Genomic DNA, 6685 nt, shown 5'->3' with positions numbered 1-6685 from the left:
ATTTTAAAGAATACTCTGGCTCAGGCTTTCTGGGTGATAGAGATTATTGTTATTGAAAGCTTATGAAATTAAGAATACCTGGTATACACATCATCATAATATTAGACATGAATCCTTCACGTACACATGAAGGACAAAGAGTGTAGGTCACTATAAACTCTGTTTCAGAGAGGTTTACATGTACCCAGCTAGTTGCTTAACTAGTACAAAAGAAAAAAAATGTCACTGTTTTTTCTTGAAAATTTTTTAAGAATAAAGTTAGTCCTTCTCTTAGGGACTATTTTCATATATCTGTGGTTGAGTTTCTGTGGAAAACATTTTATTTATGAACTCTTTTCTGTGTCCTTTTGTTTGAAGACAAATGCAAATGATTTTACAGACAAGTTATTTGATTAGATTAGTTTATTGGATTAGCTTTTTAAGATCACTATAATTTCCTTGCTTTCTGAGAAGTATTTAAGTACTTTATTGTTGCTATTCTTTCTATAATTTTGTAAGACTGAAGAAAACATGTTAGCATACAAGTCAACATTTAATTACAACCTTGGTGGAAGGCCATATAAATTATATGAGAAAGATATTAATTCTTACACTTACTAGGGCACATCATGGTTTTTTTAAAGTAGTAGACACTTCAAGGGAAACAAGATGAATTGTATTATGTACCGGCCTATATTCAAAAAAGTGAAATACATGAGGAGGTAGGGAGTTCCCCAATTGCAAAGCAATATGCATTTTTCCATTATTTAGTTTTTCATTTAAGCCAGAAAAATCTTCCACTTACCTAAAAGGTAATAATTTGATTACAAATTCTGGTTTAAAGATCAAGGAAATAACATTTAGTAATCAGACACTCATTAAAATTAAGCTAGTTACAGTGTGTATTTAAAGGACTTTTCCATATTGTGTTTAATTTTATTTCTTTGGGAAGAAACCTTCTAAGATTTGAGATTGGCTTTTTAAAACATTTTGAGGAAGCATTGTATATGAATTTGGGGACCAGTGGCACTATGTATTAGCTTCAAAAGAGGTAGAAACCAAGTCTGGCTTGTTCCCCACTACATTTTCTCTGCCTTGTACAGGTCTAATCCTCAGGACCCAAAAATGCTTGTTGAGTGAGTGGAGATTGTTAACTGAGCAGGGAAGTGACCTATATGAATATGAGAAACAGAGGAGATTGTAGAAATTCTCATTTGACCAATACCAGCTGTGTGACTTGAAGAAAACAGTGCCTATTTCAGAAGATTTCTGTGAGGGTTAAATGAGATAACCATAGTAATGTTAGCAAATGCCTGACAGGTATCAAATGCTAGTTCAACAAATACTAGTTCTCACCATTACCAGAGCTTTTCTAGGTAATGGAGTTATCACCATTTTTATGTTTTCTAATTTCACAGTATGCCTTGTATTATAAAAATTATAACGAAAATGAAGTAGTCACATTCTCTCAGGTCAAACAGGTAAAATTCTCTCTTATCACTTTCAAAACTTTCCTGATGATTCATGTCTAATATTATGATGATGTGTATACCAGGTATTCTTAATTTCATAAGCTTTCAAGATTTCCTATATCCAAGGGTAATTTGAAAGAGTTGCACATAAAACCAATAAATGTTTCCAAAGGTATATTGAACACGCTTTATATTAAAATACGTAGACAAATTTTGACCTGTCACTGCCATTGGGGTGTGCCCTCCTTTCTTTCCCCCTTCATCTCCTGACAAGAGAGATTTAAGAGGCACAGAGCTCTGGAAGGCCAGTCTGGTCTCGGTGCTGTTTCAGGGGCCCCAGGCCATGGATGTGAGCCAACTGAGGGTGAACAAACTTCCAGAGGAGCTGCTATGCTGCAGCCTGGTCACTTTTGGCCTCAAGGCTGAAGTTGCTGAGCAGTTGCAGGAGGCACTGCAAGCAGAGGAGCCCGATAATGAGCTCTGGAAGGTCAAGGCCAATGAGGAACTGAAGTGACCCAGGCATAACGGCGAGGAGGTTGAGATGAAGGCGGCTTTAATCTTGAAGAGACAGCCATCACTGTCCGGTCTGCAGCAACACTCGGAGCCTGGTGGCTACTGGGGCCAAAGAAACATTTTGTCATGGACAACGTTATCAGGCAAAACCAATTCTATGAGACTTGGTTCATTAAACAAGAGAACCAGTCAGGCTATGAGAGGTTACTACTGGAAGTAGATCAGCAGCAGGCCTATCGCCCAGTGGACATAAAGAAACAAGAAGCACTCACCAGCTACCTCCCATCTGAAGCATCTCAACTCAAGCCAGACAGACAGAAATTCTAGAGTCGCAAGAGGCCTTATGAAGAAAACCAGGGATAGAAGGTTATTTGAGCCCCAAGAGAATAGGAGAGGCCACACTCCTCTACCTCCTACTGAGAGGGTGAAGATGATTTTGATGACAACGTTGTTGTCATTTACATATATAACTGCAACTCCCATGTCAAGGCAGCCTCTCCTATTGGACTGGAATAGTGGTTACCTGCTTACAACTGAGGGCTTTGCATACTTATGGTCAGGAGCCTGTGCCAGCTATGGGGTCAGAAAGGTCTGTGTGTATTTAGAGATGAATATCAATGGGGAAATTTCCATGAAGCACTTTCCATCTGTGGAACCCAACCTGCATGTTGTCTATAGGCTGGCCCCTGGACTCCTTCTTGCAGTACCCAGCTAAGTGAAAGCCTTTCTCCTATGGCTGTGGAGACACTGGGAAGAAGTTTACCAATGGCTGGCTGAAAACTATGGAGATGAGTCTGCAGACAATGATGTGACTGGCTGCTTTGCAGACTTCACATGTGGAAATGTTATGGAACTATCCTTCACCAAGAATGAGAGATGGATAGCTGTTGCTTTTTCAATTCAGAAAGAAGACGTGTGTGTGTGTGTGTGTGTGTGTGTGTGTGTGAGAGAGAGAGAGAGAGAGAGAGGTGTGTGTGTGTCTGTTCAGGCCCTATACTCTCATGTCCCAGCGAAGAACTGTGCAGTAGAGTTCAACTTCAAGAAGAGAACAGAGCCCTATTGTCTGTTCTCCCTGGCTTCACCTTCATCTAGCACCTTCCCCAGAGTGAGTGGATCCAGGGCACTCTCTGATCAAAGACCAAGGTAAAGTGTGAGATTCTTATGATGGTGGGCCTGCCTGCTGTAGGTAAGACCATGTGGGCCATCAAACATGTAACCTCCACCCCTTCAAGAAATACAGCATCTTGAGTACCAATGCCATCATGGATAAGATGCAGGTGATGGGCCTATGCCAGCAGCGGAACTATGCCAGCCTCTGGGAAGTTCTGGCCTCAACCACATCTTCCAGATTGCCACTTGCAAGAAACACAACTATATCCTAGATCAGACAAATGTTTATGGGTCAGCGCAGAGATTTAAAGAAAAAGAGAGAGATCATTTGCAGGCTTTCAGTGCAAAGCTATTGTCATTTGTTTCACTAAAGAGGACCTAAAAGGCCAAACAATAAAGAAAAACTGACAAGGAAAGGAAAGATGTCCCAAATCACACGGTCTTGGAAATGAAAACCAACCTCACATTGTCAGATTCTTGGGACTTCCTGGATGAGGTACTATCCATTGAGCTTCAGTAGGGCAGTGCCTTGGTGGGGCATAACCATCTACAGTGACATTTCTCACTCTATCCTCTATATCCCAATAAAAAAAATTCACAAGTCAAAAAAAGAGCATAATTACTGAAATAGGTCACTGCTTCCTCCCTCTACATTTTGCTTTTTGAGGTTTTTATTTATTATTATTTTTTAATCCTGAAAAGTAAGTAGTAAAACAGCTCCTGGAAGTATTAGTTCTACAAAAGATAGTAGAGGATACTGCCATTTTCTCTCCAGTTTTCTTCCACATTAGATTTTGCCAGGAAGTTTCCTCTATGAGACATATAAGCCCTAGTTTTTGCAATAGCCCTAGTTTTTGAGAAAATCTCCAACAATGGTGAATAGTGCAAGTGTATCTGACTCTCCAAATAAAGCTATGATGATGAAAACAATATTAAAGACAAGTAACCTCTTTGGGGTAGCCATCCATTTCAGTTTTCCCAGGGCCATCCTAGTTTTAGCACTGGAAGTTCCATATCCCTGGCAAACCAGGACAGTTTCTCACTGCCCTCCACATGTTTCTGTCTATACCTGCCTTTCAATATGACCACAGAATATTGGGCCTACTGCTTGGATGAATACCTTCACGTGTACATAGATTGATTCAAAAAGATAAATACACACAGGAGTGCACATTTATAGTTGTGAATTTTGATAGCATAATGGATGAAAGGGATTTATTTGAAATTTTGGAAAATCAGATTCTTAGTGATTTAAATTACAAGTGTGAAAATGATCTGTTCTGGGCCACATTTTCTGCCATAAGAAGTACATTTTAGGAACACATTGGAGAACTAAAGATGTGTACTTTTGTGTGTGTGCAAGTAAATATGATGCTTTACCTAAAATGTCTTTTTATATTATAGGTACACAATGAATATATCATTGTACTGATGTGATATTTAAAGAACATTACTATGAAAGTTTTATAATATAATGTTCTAACCTATAGTTCTGTCCTAATCGTCTGACTAAACATGTTGCTTATTGACACTTGAATGACTTAGTGGCAAAGACTTTGTTTTCTTGTATGAAATCTGTGTACAATTTCTTGGCAAAGAGGATAGAATATGCTTTGAAATGGATCTTTGCTCAAAACACTTCTGAAGAAATAACAGAGATTTGTGAGTAAACAAATAAGGCTATTCTCAGATGTGGAGTAAAGGAAGTGATGAATCAAATTTTTTAGATGCAGTGATCAGATCCTATCCTGTGAAAGGGGTTAGATGGATGCTGGCCTTGCTGTTAACGAACTGGACCAAATATTAGTTTCCCACCATTCTTTCATTGTTTTGTTTCTCATATGCTTACACTTTTATACACACACACACACACACACACACACACATATAAACATATACATACACCACCACTAAAAGAGCATGTGTATATATATATATATACATGCTCTTTTAGTGGTGGTGTCTTTCTGAAGGAGGAGGATTTACATAAGATGACAGGGGTCTGGGACAGGGGTCTGGGAGTTTCTGACTCAAATGCACTGATGTAAAACTCTCCTTTGTAGAAAAATGTTAGTTACCATACAGTATTCATTTGCACTTTCTAAAATGTTAGAAAATCTGTGCAACATACTAGGAAGCAACAGGAGGCAAGTAAAAAGATCACAAATGAAATAGACTATGATATAATCATTCACTTGTTTAAAAGAATATATAAAGCATCTATTAAATGTTTGGCACAGTAGAAGACGCTAGGATAATTAGAAAATATTTTTGCCCTAAACAGCTTGTGTTAGTAGAGAAGGATTTTTTTTTAATAAGTAATTTTTAAAAAACATAAATTAGTTACAATGAGAATTGAGATATTGGAGATATTGTTTCTTCCTTCCTCCCTTCCTTCCTCCCTCCCTCCCTCCCTCCCTTCCTTCCTGCCTCCCTCCTACTCTCCCTCCCTCCCTCTCTCTTTTCCTTCCTTCCTTCCTTCCTTCCTTCCTTCCTTCCTTCCTTCCTTCCTTCCTTCCTTCCTTCCTTCCTTCCTGCCTTCCTGCCTTCCTGCCTTCCTGCCTTCCTGCCTTCCTGCCTCCCTGCCTCCCTCCCTCTCTACCTTCCTCCTTTCTTTCTTTCCTTCCTTTGTTTCCTTCTTCCTTCTTTCTTTCCTTCCTTTCTTCTTTCCTTCTTTTTATTTTCCTGTTCAGTGTTTCAGGGAAAGTTTACTAGAAAGAGTTTCAGTTTTGTGATGGTAAGATATTATAACATTCACAGTAAAAAAAACTATACAGTGAAAATAATTCTTAAGTTTCTTTCCTTAGGATCACCCCTTTTTGTCCGCTTTGTGCACATTCTCTCCTTTTCATTTTTCACAGATAAAAGCATGAATATATGCTGTTTTGCCCTTGCTTCTTTTAAACTAAATATATTTAAAAACTTTAAGTATATTTAATTGACATAACTTTAGTTCAGGGAAATTAATCTTTTTGCCATATTTGCTGCACATATTTTCCATTTATCATCTGTCTTTTACTTTATTTGAGTATTTTTGCCATGCAGACTTTTAAATAAATTACTTGGTTAAATTTACCAAAATTTTAATGACTTTTACACTTTTTGGTATTTTTAAAAATTGACTTATTTATTTTAATTTATTAAAATAAATTAATTTACTTTGTTAATTTATTTTAATTAGTTTTAAGTATACAATACATTGCTTATATATTTATATAATTTATAAAATGATCCCCCTAATTACTCCTTCTCTCCTCTGGTTTTCCACCTATCCAATATATTAATGTTAACTGCATTCCCTATGCTGTGCTCTCCACCCCCACAACCATCTATCAACTACTAATTTGTACTTCTTTAACCCTTCGCCTCATTCTTCCAGTCAGCCCCCCGAACTCCCTCCTCTCTGTCTGTCATGAAATTGTCACTATATTTGTGAGTCTATTTTTAATTAGTTTGTTATTTTTGTTCTTTAGATTCTTCATATAAGTGAAATCATATGGTATTTATCTTTTTCTGTCTGACTTACTTCACTCAGCCTAATAATCTTTAGGTTCATCCATGTTCCAAATGAAGTTCATTTTTCAATAGCTGAGTAATATTTCATTGTATAT

General features: G+C 37.6%; 1 pseudogene; it reads left to right on the top strand.

Moving 5' to 3' along the window:
* The first annotated feature begins 1794 nt into the window (after positions 1–1794).
* Positions 1795–3594, top strand: LOC107512356 (annotated as a pseudogene).
* Positions 3595–6685: the final 3091 nt, after the last annotated feature.

Source organism: Rousettus aegyptiacus, unplaced genomic scaffold (genome assembly GCF_014176215.1).
Source record: "Rousettus aegyptiacus isolate mRouAeg1 unplaced genomic scaffold, mRouAeg1.p scaffold_m13_p_15, whole genome shotgun sequence".
NCBI classification, from domain to species: domain Eukaryota; kingdom Metazoa; phylum Chordata; class Mammalia; order Chiroptera; family Pteropodidae; genus Rousettus; species Rousettus aegyptiacus.
Note: the sequence above shows the minus strand (reverse complement) of the source record. Positions and strands in the feature narration are given on the sequence as shown.